Source organism: Mercenaria mercenaria, chromosome 4 (genome assembly GCF_021730395.1).
Source record: "Mercenaria mercenaria strain notata chromosome 4, MADL_Memer_1, whole genome shotgun sequence".
NCBI classification, from domain to species: Eukaryota; Metazoa; Mollusca; class Bivalvia; order Venerida; family Veneridae; genus Mercenaria; species Mercenaria mercenaria.
The window spans coordinates 9,291,770-9,305,899 of NC_069364.1; the positions used below are offsets into that span (position 1 = coordinate 9,291,770).

Sequence of the window (14,130 nt, forward strand, 5' to 3'; positions counted from 1 at the left end):
AATACTTTTGATTAATATTTACTATTGCAAAGCATATGTCCTGTGCAGGACCCAGACCCATAATTCAAAGGTCAAAGTAAAAGTGACCCAAGTTAATATTACTGTTTTGTTGGTACAGATAATTACATCTTTCTAAATATGCATTTCTTTATCTCTTTCAATTAATTTGAAAATGAAAAAGTGTTTGTACTGATAGACATAAGATCGCAATTAACACTGTAGATTTCCAGAATGTAAAACCAGGAGAAAGCTATGTTATATTGTATACATATAGCTAAAGTATTAGCTACTTTACAATTTGAGGACTGTTGTGTCACTTGATTTGAAAATGTACACCGTAAAGTAGTTCTGCACAAACGTGGTTTACAAGGCGATAAAATCTTAAAAGTTTTATTGCAATAGGATGTTTTTCGGGTATGTCAGGCGGTGAATGTAAAAATATATATTAACATGCATAAGTAACCATATCTTACAATCATATGACTCAAAAACATACATACTTAAAGTTATGAGCTGCAGGTGGCTTACTTTAATAAATGAGCTTAACAAAAGTAGGCGGACAGATAAAGAAGGCTGACACGTTACATACCCAGCGTGAATGTGGTCTGCACAATATGAATATAACAAATATAACAGTGGGCAATGAAGAACGATTTTATTAATAGAAACGTTTGTAATGATCAGCCTCTAGAGGACATAATTTCATACAATATGTATATAAGCTGACTTATATTGATCCAATAATAAGGACACTAGATGCATCATCAGTGAATAACTAACAATCAGAAATGTTTAGGTTACAGATTTCATTATAGGTCGAATAAATCCAAGGATAAGATCAGAGTTGATGTTGCTCATGATTTTTTTTATCGTTGTTCGTTTTTATGCTGATCTGGTGATTCAAATGCGCTTCAAGTATAGCAGGAGATTGTCAACCACTTTGACGGTGTATCATGTAAATGTCTTTAGATAAGAATTCCATCAGTTTGTAATTTTACTTAATGGTGTGTAAATCATAATTATCCGTACCCTCTTAGATTATTGTACAAATGAGGACGGTAGCTTTAAGAGTTTTATAATCCTAAAACAAATATAAACTGGTCGTAAAAGTTTCATGTACTTTGAAAAACAAACAATACATACGACAGAAAGCAAAGCTGATACAATAACTGTAAAATTATAGTGTTAAGACTCACTTTTATAGTGGGTTAAATGGTCATTAATCTGCTGTTTACTACTTGACCCCTGCTTCCTTCTCTACTCACAATTATTTCCAATAAGTTTATATCATATTGATAAAACTATGTCTGCTGCCTTCCCAAATTCCAATTTAGATGCAGATAAACAATGAAATTGTGTAATATGGCTGGCAAAAGTACTTATTTTAGTTATTACGCCCTCAGCGATAATCTATAATTCTTAATTAACGGATATGTATACTTGGCTGTTTTCGACCAGACACAAACTAAAATCCTTTGAAACTAATGCCACTGCACTTCCGTCTGTTAACTTAAAGAAATACTGATGAGTGATTAATATATTTACGAAAATGAGTCAAGAAAATATAAGTATAGAACTGTAAAACGTTGGCGTTTAATTAATGTGAGTTATATAACCACGGGTCTTCACAGTTTTTGCCGCGATATATGATTCAGTGGGATATGATGTGGAAAGCACAAGTTTCGTTCATATACAGTGTAAGACTGAAGTGGTGTTTCACTGCGCATTCTGCATTCAACAGGATTTTATGATCGAATATTCATGAATATTGTTTCCAGTGCAGGAACATTATACCTCGAATTCTGTTTCTAGAATGGATTAATATTTCGTATGAAAGATCGGATTGTAATCAAGTTTTCTATTTTATGTAATTGGTGAGTATAATTAATGATGCATATTAGTTTTGTAGTCTGTCTAATCATTTAGCATGAAGTGATGTCTTCATTATTTCATTTTGTTTTCTGATTTTTACCAGACATTTTTACGAGGCTTAGAACAAAACGGTTACTAAAAGCAGGAGCCTGTTGTTGTATAAAGTGTGGTTGTTGCTCATTTATGGTGTTTTGTCTCCCTTTTTGAATAAAAAATTGATGGTTTTTCTAGATGTGTCACTGAATATTTAAAACCAATGTCTTAAGCCTCAATATAACTCTATAGAAACCTGTTATGACAAATCAATTTTGGGGTCGAATACGAGATGCCCCAGATGGTTAGATATTGTATTGTAATTGTTATGCTTTGCTATTAATATTCGTGGTTATAGACAAGTCAGTCCTGTAAAGAAATACAGGGACATAGTTATGTTAACTGATTTGACTTGACATGTCATGAAAACAAATAGAAATAAACAAACATATCTGAAATTGAATATCTGCACGTGGGTGTTTTATGGATGATATGAATGATAAATATTACATATTTATTTAGCGATATGTTTTGTTAGTCAGTCAAGCGGTCATAATTAAAGCAGTAAAAGTATAAATTGTAAGCCGTGCGTAAATTTACCATATAGATACCTTAACGATAGGCTTAGAGACAGAAAGCCGTTGATGTCTTAACAAAAATTGTGCATGATAACTTTAGTAGCTGTTACATTCCTTTTAAGGCTACATATGTGTTATACTACGATAGAAAAATGGGCCGTATGTAGTAACCTTAATTGCCGCCCCATAACAACACGATATAGACTAACGGAATCTTTATTTAATTTATATAGTATTCAAATTTTAATTGTATATTGTAATTGCAAGAAAGCTCTTCGAAATATTTTCAGGCATTCTCGATTATGTAAGCATTAATCACATTTATTTGTTCATTTAAAACTCGTATCATATCTCATACAACCGAAAAGAAACACACAAAAAACACAGCAAATATTTCACAAATGTCAAGAAAATCCAGCTGCTTATCATGAAAGCCAATCAAAAATGCAGGAAAAAAGGCACAAAAATAAATACGAGGAAACGAAACCGTTTTTGTTATGTAATCATTGATGTTTAAATATTCAGCGGCGAAGATGAATCAGAAACAAGATATTTGTAAGGAAAACTGTTTTATTCAATTATAGCGTAAGAGTTAAATGACATTCAGCCATACTATCCAAGTCAATTGGATTTAAGATCGAATATTCGTGAATGTTGTCCTCTCGAGTGCTTCAAGTTTTTGCGTGGATTCTATTGAACAAAATGGATTAAGATAAAGCTAGCTGGATTTCTTTATTGTTACTAAAGTGCATGGTGAGTACATGCAACATATTTTGTAAATTTCTCAGCATTGCGTCATCATTGAATACTCTCTGTCTTTTATTTAGGGAAAACTCTTTTAAATTGATGTTGTGTATATTTATTGCTTTTCTACGAAACTATTATAAATTATGAAGATATCACTTTTATCTTTTTGCTTGGATTACTATGCAAGGCAATTAAAATACAACAGATGCAGTGCAAATGAAATATTCACAACATAGAACTTCGCTTTTGTAATTAAATTTGATACATGACATGGATCTATGACGTATTTATTTTTCGAAGCAGCAGAAATGGTTTGTTATTGATTGCATTTTAATTAATGATACTATCTGCGTCTTATCTTTTTTACGTAGGTGTATTTATTTCACATATGTATTAAGGGAATATAATTGCCGGGAAATTGGTCACAATAAGTGTTATTTGAAATTTGGCAACTTACACGTATGCCAAAGCAAATGACGTAAAATAATGACAGTCTGGTAGATATAACATGGAACAATGGATCAATTAAAGCTTTTAGTGGATGTTCTGATAAAAGGAATGAAATGAATTGCCTTCATAGTCATTTGTCCTTCAGAGATTGACATTGAACCACTGTTGTTAGCATTTGTTGTCTTTGGGATCATAGAGTCCACCCACTTGTTCTGTTTAATAGTGTTCCGCTCAAGCCGCTGGTACTGGTCGTGAGGGAGTGTTGCACTTTTCATATCAAGCCGGGAAAGGTGTTAATCAAATGAGTCTGCATTAATTATTCTATGTTTTCAAAGGGTCTTCTTGTATATTTGATATCTTAAATGCAAATCATTCAGTAAATGAGCCGTGCCATGGGAAAACCAACATAGTGGGTTTGCGACAAGCATGGATCCAGACCAGCCTGCGCATCCGCGCAGTCTGGTCAGGCTCCATGCTGTTCGCTTTTAAAGCCTATTGGAATTGAAGAAACTGTTAGCGAACAGCATGGATCCTGACCAGACTGCGCGGATGCGCAGGCTGGTCTGGATCCATGCTGGTCGCACACCCACTATGTTGGTTTTCTCATGGCACGGCTCAAATGGTAATTTTTGTGGTTAATTGTACAACGGCCGGAACAAGTTCTTGGCGATAATAATTATTAGCTAAGTTGCCAAGAGTATTTGTTGATTAACTTTCAATTTTTGTTCAAAAGCGTCGTCATTTCGATAATTCGTAATATGTATGTTAAAAGTGTTCTATGAGGGAACGTAGCTTTCTTGCAAGGTGTTGATAAAGTGGTGGTCAAGTTGTTCCGAATGTCTTGTACTTATTAGATGCCGACAGAACGAATAGATAGAAATAACACAAACATATATTTATTGTGTTTAATCTTTTTAAAATGTGGTATAAAAAGTAGTCGAGTGGTTAAGGTCGCTTGCCATTCACCGAAGTCAAGCTAGGGATTTATATTTTGTCATGTGAGAAGCCATCTAGCTGCCCTACGAAAGGTCGGTGGTTCTACCTAACATAAACAAATTAAACTTAAAAAAATTAAGATTATAGGTTAATTGACAAATCCATTTCATTCAAACCACCATTTTGGATTTCAGGAGATATGATGCAAATGAACTATTTTGAGACGCTGTCGCCAGACTAACATTTATCACTATCATGTTGCCCAAGGTCTGGTCGGTAGCTTAGAGAAACACAGTTTTTGTCACATATGTCTGTAATATCTGGCTTCTTGTCATGTAACTAATTAATTTTTCTGAAGGGAAAACAAGACATGATTTTATGTAGCAATGAACATGCGTTTTATAATCATTAGTATTTAACGAATTCTCTTTCCTGTACTAACGTATTTAAGACACATTCCCACGAAACCGGCTGCGTGAATAAAAGAATAACAAAACTATGTTAATGAAGTGGTAAACAAATTGATAATAAAACTACCGATGTTAATTATTTTGTAAATCAGTAAGCACAGGCAATGGCCCCAAAATGAATGTGTGTACTGTGTTTATAAATATTGATAATATAGATAGTAACATTTGTTTTCTAGAAAAGATATAACAGAACATAATTTTCAAACCGGTTTACATAGAGCACTTCGTGCCAGAAAGAATTAGATCTAAAGCACTCTTATTACTGATGTAATTCCACCAAAATCAATGTCCGCGAATCATTCTTGCTTTAGAATTAAGCTCTTTTCTGCAATCTGCATTAAAATGTTCTGTTTCACAATTAGGTTTGGTAAAAAGCATTCAGGAGAATCCGCTCTAAAGTGTAGCATAATATATCAGCAGGTTCTCCGTGAGTCATTTGAATTCATATGGATATTGCATCCGAATTGATGTCTCCGCTCGTGTGTCATCAGTTTAAGAAAGTGTGTGTTTGACAGTAATGATTGAGTTGTAGGGATTATTTATTGCAGGTTTTGTGTTGCACTATTGTATTATGCTGTGTTTCTTACCAAAAAGCAATATCCGCCATAAACTATTAAACTCAATCTTGGTGCATTGCATTATGTCATTAGAAATGATGGCTATTTCATTTTCCTACCCATGATAAGATATGAAATTTAATCATAGCCTATCATGTGACTAATGAAAGTTGTTAAATGATTATGTAGTTTACAATGATGATAGATGTCTTGTAATTTCGAACACTTACTAAAATAATTATGAAGTCGTAATTGTTCAAAATAATCAGACTGACTTTGATTTAAATATATATTATGTTAGAATACATCTATGTGGCAATAAGAAAGATTTACAGCAATGGAGATTTGGTAAATATCTTATCATAATGCAATTTATTTACGACTCATCTGGGATAGACGAAATGCATTAAAACTGTATGCTTTTTGCAATTCATGTCATAAATAAATCTCCTTACTGTTTGTTTTGTCTCTACAGATAATTCCGGCAATATATAGATACACATAGATTGATACAGAAGTTTCGCAACCTGTTTACTTTCTTGTGACTGACATTAGATAAATTGTGTAATTCTTCCTTGTCATTCTGGTATGTTTTCAAAATAATCTTTAGGTTTTTATTAGACGTCTTGGGATAGGTTCTGGAATAATGTGCAACAATGCTGTTGATATTTAGCTTATGTAATTTTCCATATGGAAAATGATTTATTCATCGGAAATTGTACATTTCCAATGTCAAAACAATGCTGTATATATCGACTGATTTACACTGGAATTCGTTCGATTATTTTAATATCTTCTACACCTGACCATACATGTTTTGAATTTAGTGTACCTGTTTATATGTTTTGCTGCTTACTTAAGATTAAAAGAGGAATGGAATGGGTTAAATCGCAAGTTTTTTTTCAAAGCAAGAATTACGTTCCAGAAGGAGCAGTCAAATTCCGAGAATAAAGTCCTTTAAAATGAAACTCTACAGCAATGAATGTATGCATATGATCAAAACAAGACAGAGCAGTCATATCGAACGGCTGCTGCATTTTGTCCAAGCTTTGTTATGTTTTCGACTCTTTGGGATAATGGTGTCCATCCAGGGAAAACATTTGGTAGAGTTTCACTTACGCCGGAGCTTGGGAGGCGATGCGTCTTATGCATTATTAAATTATTGAAGAGTATTAACTTTAGATTTGCGCTTAATATACCCATTGCATCTAAATCCATCAGACCTAGATTGACGTTTACGAATATTTAAAAAAAAAGATCACAATTTTAAGAGCTAATACTACATGGATACATATTGTCATTCTATCCCAAGATGTTTTTATTAGAATACTGCTAATAGGGTTGATCTTTAGAACAATATCATAAACGATATGCTCTACTGACTGAATAGTTACATTATCATAAGTAATATTTTGATGAACTTTACATGGTATGTACATGGAAACGTACTTCTCACGATATATACACGGCGATGAGGTACATATCAAGTCAGAACATCAGTGATATGTTGTTGTTGTTTTTTTTTCAGTCAATACCTAAATCCAACAGAAAAACACACGTTCAAAGACCATAGGAACCCCAGACTGCAAACCCCATCAGTGCACGACAAACATACATACATACACACAAACATAGATAAAGCCAAACATACAGAAAACGAGAAAAAGGAACACATTGGAATGGTCGGTGCAAAAACACCACTGGGGAGCTTTAAACCAGTAAATGGTGCTCACCTAACCTCATTAGGCACACCGTGTTCAAAAGTCACATGCCAATATAAACAAAAGTTATCCCTGCATAACCTGTTGAATACATCGCACCATTGCTTACCGATTATCTTCTAATATCTTCTAATATATTGTGATGATATACTTTTCTACTCGAATGACAGACTGTCTTTCACCTAGAGCTATTGCAAAAACTTTGCTTTCTTAATTATCTTGCTTCATTGCATTCATCACTTTTACATGATCTATTTGTAGATCTCATTCTCTATGTGAGTCAAATGATAAATCAAAATACGTTGTTTTTCTTGCAAAATCAAGCTGAATCCAAAAGTTATTTAAAGGTTTGGACTGATTAAATGCAGACAGAACAAAGACGATAAAAACTAGAGTCACAAATCAAATATATACGACTGGTTAAAGTAATTAACAAACAAAGAAAAGAGAATCTTATGATTAGAGTATGCATCAATGAAAAATCACAGAAAAGAAAATGTTGCATCAGACTCTTTTGCTGTAGCTTCATTTTTTTAAAATATGTAAAGCTGTCGAGATGACACATTTGATACATTTGGCACAGTCTGTGACATGCAAGTCAAAAGTTACATTTCAACAATGCTACAAGGCTAAAACAAATCTAAACTGTTATTATACAAGTCTACACAAATTTTAGTAAAACTAGAGTTATCTATTAACTTCGACCAGGGATGGTTGAGAAAAGAATGTTGCTGTCTTCACAAACATAATTCGATATTTACTACATGTATAAACTTTGATTCAGATCTTCTCTGTTTTGGTCGAAGGCAAGCTTCCAAATTCATGTCATTTTTACGAAGTTTATAAATGGTTTTATTCATAATTGTTGTAAATGAAAAGTGAAAACAAGTAAGTGATTTCTTTGCAATTTGTACGTTGTAACATGTTTAACGACATTTATATATTATTACATCGACTTTTAAGCCAGCTCAATAGACAGAGCTACGTACATTCAACCTTTGAATAGTAATCTTGGTCATATTGTTTCTTATTGTGCCAGCTTGTTTTCAAAATGTATCACCAAAGTAATGTGGTTTAGAAAATAAATTTTACTTAAGTAGGGTGTTTTCTAGTTATTTCTATTGGCGATGCATAACTATTCATGTTTTATAAGTTGTATTTGAAATGACCTACTGCATGTAGCATAATTAATTAGTGCAATAAACATCTTACAACAACAAATAGGTCGGACATGTTCTGTATAGAGCATGAATGTGAGCTATAGAATATTAGTATGCTATGAAGTGCCGTTTTATGATGGAAACATGTTATTATCGGATGGAGGGAGAGAATTTATACACATAATGAAATCATACATATTTTTTCCAGATTTAGGTGGAGTACATTGTATGAAACAAAATCAGACTTTATATGAACACCTTTGCACGCATTAATTGCTCTTCATACAGACATATCAAGCATTTACTCACATAGTTTCCTACCGACACATTGTGTATAACAGACATTAATAGACGTCTTTTGCAAAGCATTACCTGTCCATAAATGGATTATTTGGAACAAAGTGTTACTTTTCAGTATAACAATCGGTTTGCTGTTATCATCAGGGGTCTTATTGTCAAATTTTCTATTTAAGAAATAATTTATAGAAAAAGAGTGTTTTAACACTATTTATGCACGATGGGCGGCTATACGTTGGGCGTAATAATTTCACGAGGGTGCAGCCCGAGTGAAATTATTTGTACGACGTATTACCGCCCGAGTGTATAAATAGTGTTAAAACACGGTTTTGCTATAAATTATTTCGATTCTAATATTCCCCTAATCTAAAACAGTAGATAAAATATAGTTGTGCTCTTTCTTGGTCGCAACAAAAACATTGACGTCACCGCACGTTAACGTGACGCCATTGTAGCGTAAGAGTTTTTTAACAGAGAAAAGCATTTTAGAATCCTTCATATTGTTTTCTATTGCATTGTCAGTCAATTTTATAGAAGGAATAAATTTTTGGAATATGTTACAGTAGTTCTGCACTATTTTGATAGGCAACTGATTTATTTGCTTTTGTATGAGTGCAGTTTTTGCTTATGAAATTATTATTGCTAATGAGCTACTCGGTAGTTCTATTGCATCTTGATTTATTTCCCAAAATGCATTTTGTTACTTTTATAATACCTCAGGAAATACAGATTAGTTATAATTGATGTATGAAGAAATAGCTGTCGACGGCGTAACAAAGAAAGGTTAGACTCTGAATATCTTGTATATCGGTACAGAATATCTAGCTAATAATTAATTGAAGCCAACATACAATGCAGAGATGAAAGAAATAATAAAATGCAAGTGCGACCTGACGATGCCACACATAATTTTTGCATCTGCTGTAAGAATTCTAGAAGCATGTAGGTACACTCATCGGAGGATGTGCTCTCGAGAAAACATCGGCAACATTTAACCTATAGCCTGGTGGCGGCAAGTGTTTCTGCCTTTGCGACCAGTGCGGACCAATATCAGCCTTCACTGGTCGCTGTTCAAGCAGTAAATTTTTAGTGAACACCCCTTTGAATAATAAATGGTATTGCCAAAACTGAGTGATGGACGAGTCCATTATAGAAATTTAGCAGGGTAAGGGTTAAAGTAGCATGATCAAAACAGCCAAGTCGTGTATTGTATCATATTTTTATTACTTCCTGTTGTTTATTTGTTTATTCGTCACTTATGACTATGACTGTTTGCAGATTGGTTTAATTATTGGAAGGAAATTGACGGGAGACATGTAAGTTTTCCCCTCAGTTATACAACTTGACGCACCATTGATCTTCCAGTTGTCGGGTGGTTACATTTTGACCGATTATTTAGGATGGTATTGTCAGTTTATATTACCTCCGGTGCAAGTTGCACTTCATCTACGACAAATGTTTTTTTAAAAATAAATATTGTAATAAAATACGTGCTTTTTCATTCATGTTTCGTAACCACAAACATTTGTATCAAATTACCGAATTACCGACCAGATAGAAGGGAAACTTCTCATGAATATTTATATACATTAAATTAAGCAAGTTTCACTACCTGTTTAACTTCCTCATGAAAAATATCACATTAACTGCCAAATTCTTCCTTATCATTCTTGCGTGCTTTCAAAATCTTTTACTTGTATTTCAAAGATTCTTAGCTACAATCGCAAAGCAATAACTGTTATATTTATGTAATTTACTACATGGAATAAGATTGATTAAAGTGAAGGAAAATACATCAGTTATGCAAAACAAACGGAAATGTGTCTTCGCATTCATCGTGCAAATATCCTACTTGGTAGAGGGTATAGAACGGATAGAATTTCTATAAACGTTGCTGAAACTGACACTGAATATAGATGTGATTGAATTTTGTTCCGTTGTAGTTTATACGTTTGAAGCGACATTGGTTGATTTTCATGCAATAAGTTATCAATATATCCTTCAAAACCTGTCGAGTGCTTAAGACAATGCAACTGTACGCTTCTAGTTTAAAGTCAAGGTCACACGTTGATGGGATCATCACGATCATCGGAAGTAAATCTAATATCTCAAAACTCCCAATGTTCGCCCGTTAATTCTGAGGTTGTCAACATACCTTTTCATGTCCTGTTCTACTAGATATGACATAATGGACAATTAGATTTTATTGACTGGATGAAAAAGCATGACACAATTGAAAGTTATTGTCCAGTAAATGTCAGATATTCCTTTGCCAATCTTTACGATGATAAAAATATGTAATATTAAATGTAAAGAATGCATTGGTGTTTCGAAACCCCAAATTGTCATGCTAGTTACTGCCTTAGTTATAAAGAACACACTGATAGGTTAATTGTTTGTTTGCAAATCAGGCTCGGGCACAAGTATGGGACACAAGTTTACTATACATGGATGCATATAGAAGTAACTTAGTACAAACATCCTCAATAAAATGAAAATGTGTCGCAAACAAAACAACGACCCCTAGCGTAACTATAAGAATACACTTGGAAATAAAAGGATTTTGTGTGCATTGATGGAAAATACATTACTTGCCATCATGTGCACGACCCAGACCCATAATTCAAAGGTCAAAGTAAAAGTGACCCAAGTTAATGTTAATTTTTGTTGGTACATATAAATACATCCTTCTAAATATGAATCTTATCTGAACAGTTTCAAAAATATATTTGTGTTTTTTTATGTTTTTTTATGTTTTTTGTTTTCAATTTTTCGACTAATTTCGAAATGACATTTTATAGTGTTATACTAATAGAAATACGATCGCAATTAACACAATGACTGTCTAAGATTTCCAGAATGCAAAACCAGTAAAAGTTACGTCATATTACATATATAGCTACTTAAAATTATGAGCTGCAGGTGGTTCATTTTAATCAATGAGCTTAACAAAAGTAGGCGGACGGATAAAGAAGGCTGACACGTTTACATACCCCAGCATGAATGTGGTCTGCACAATATGAATATAAAAAATATAACAATGGGCAATGAAGAACGATTTTATTAATAGAAACGTATGTAATGATCAGCCTCTGAGGACATAGTTTCATACAATATGTATATAAGCCGACTTATATTGATCAAATAATAGGGACACCAGATGCATCATCAGTGAATGACTAACAATCAGAAATATTCAGGTTACAGGTTTTATTAAAGGTCAAATAAAGACAGGAATAGCATCCGAGTCGATGTTGCTCATGATTTTATATCGTTGTCCGTTTTTATGCTGATCTGTTCATTCAGATTCACTTCAAATATAGCAGGGGAGATTTTCAACCACTTTGACGGCGTATCATGAAAATGTCTTCAGATAAGAATTCCATTAGTTTGTTATTTTATTTAATGGATTGTAAATCAAAGTGACCGTAGCCTCTTAGCTTTTTGTACAAATGAGGACTGTAGCTTTAAAAACTTTTAAAATGCTACAAATACATATTAGCTGGTCGTAATAAAGTCATGTTCACAAAAATGCATACGCCAGAAAGTATAGGTTAGTTGTAAATTTATAGAGGGTTATAAATGGTTATTGTGTCTGCTAATTACTACTTGATCCCTGCTTCCTTCTCTGGTCACATTTATTTATAATAAGTTTATATTATATTTATAAAACTATGTCTGCTGCCTTCCCAAATTCCAGTTTAGATGCAGATTAACAATGAACATGTGTAATATGGCTGACAAAAGTACTTATTTTAGTTATTACTCCCTCAGCGATAATCTATCATTCTTAATTAACGGATATGTATACTTGGCTGTTTTCGGCCAGACACAAATTAAATCCTTTGAAACTAATACCGCTGCACTTCCGTCTGTTAACTTAGAGAAAATACTGATGACTGATTAATATATTTACGAAAATGAGTCAAGAAAATATAAATATAGAACTGTAAAACATTGGCTTTTAATTAATGTGAGTTATGTAACCACGGGTCTTCACAGTTTTTGCCGCGGTATATGATTCAGTGAGATATGATGTGGAAAGTTTCGTTCATATACAGTGTAAGACTGAAGTGGTATTTCACTGCGCATTCTGCATTCAACAGGATTTTATGATCGAATATTCATGAATATTGTTTCTAGTGCAGGAACATTATACCTCCAATTCTGTTTCTAGAATGGATTAAGATTTCGTATGAATGATCGGATTGTAATCAAGTTTTCTATTTAATGAAATTGGTGAGTTTAAGGATGCATATTAGTTTTGTAGTCTGTCTAATCATTTAGCATGAAGTGATGTCTTTATTATTTCGTTTTGTTTTCCCGATTTTTACCAGGCCTTTTTTACGAGGCTTCGGGCAGAAAGGTAACTGAAAGCAGGAGTTTGTTGTTTTATAATGTGGGTGATGCTAATGAAATACATTTATTTGCGTTTGTCTCCCTTTTTGAACAAGAAGGTGGTGGTTTTTTAGATGTGTCACTGGATCAATATATTATAGAAACCGATTATGACATACCAATTTTGGGGTCGAATGCGAGATGCCCCAGCTGGTCAGATCCTGTCTTTGATAATATTTTGCAAGACATTGCAATGTAAGTGCTATGCTTTCATTGCTCTGCTATTACAAAATGTAATATTTGAGGTTATAGAAATTGTAACATTATTTCATTCTGGAAAACAAGTCAGTCATGTAAAGAAATACAGAGACATAGTTATGTTAACTGACTTGACTTAACATGTCATGTAAACAAATAGAAACAAACAAACATATCTGAAATTGAACTTCTGCATGTGGGTGTTTTATGGATGTTATGAATGATAAATATTACATATTTATTTAGCGAGATGTTTTGTCAGTCAGTCAAGCGGTCATAATTAAAGCAGTAAAAGTTTAAGTTGTAAGCCGTGCGTAAATTTACCATATAGATACCTTACGAAAAGTGGGTAGGCTTAGAGACAGAAAGGTGGTAATATCTTCATAAAAAATGGGTAACTATAATAACATTAGTATTTGTAACAAACAAACTGTTAATACCTGTTAAGGCTAAATATGTGTTATACTTCGTTAGAAAAATGGGAAGTATGTAATGATCTTAATCGCCGCCCCATAACAACACGATATAGACTAACGTAATCTTTATTTAATTTGTTTATTATTCAAATTTTAAATCTTATATTGTAATTGCATGGGATTTTCATATTAGAATGTTTTGCAATCTGTGTTTATTTCAGTGTCCCGCGGATGCTTATAAGGGTGAAGTGACAAAAATAATGTATCGCGACCATCACAAAGCTTCACAGATACATT

At 33.1% G+C, this 14,130-nt stretch overlaps 1 protein-coding gene across 11 annotated transcripts in view; it reads left to right on the forward strand.

Annotated features, from left to right (window-relative positions):
- Positions 1-14,130, forward strand: part of LOC123550943 (uncharacterized) — a 124,320-nt gene that overhangs the window by 79,600 nt on the left and 30,590 nt on the right. Inside the window, exon 1 of one of the 11 annotated variants that reach the window (XM_045339453.2) lies at positions 1,638-1,874. The exons of 8 other annotated variants lie outside the window; for them this stretch is intronic. The gene's annotated coding sequence lies outside the window, so the exon portion shown is untranslated. Of the gene's footprint in view, positions 1-1,637; positions 1,875-3,092; positions 3,237-12,901; positions 13,061-14,130 lie in introns of those variants that run through there. 2 more of the 11 variants (XM_045339457.2, XM_045339451.2) reach the window with 2 other exon arrangements.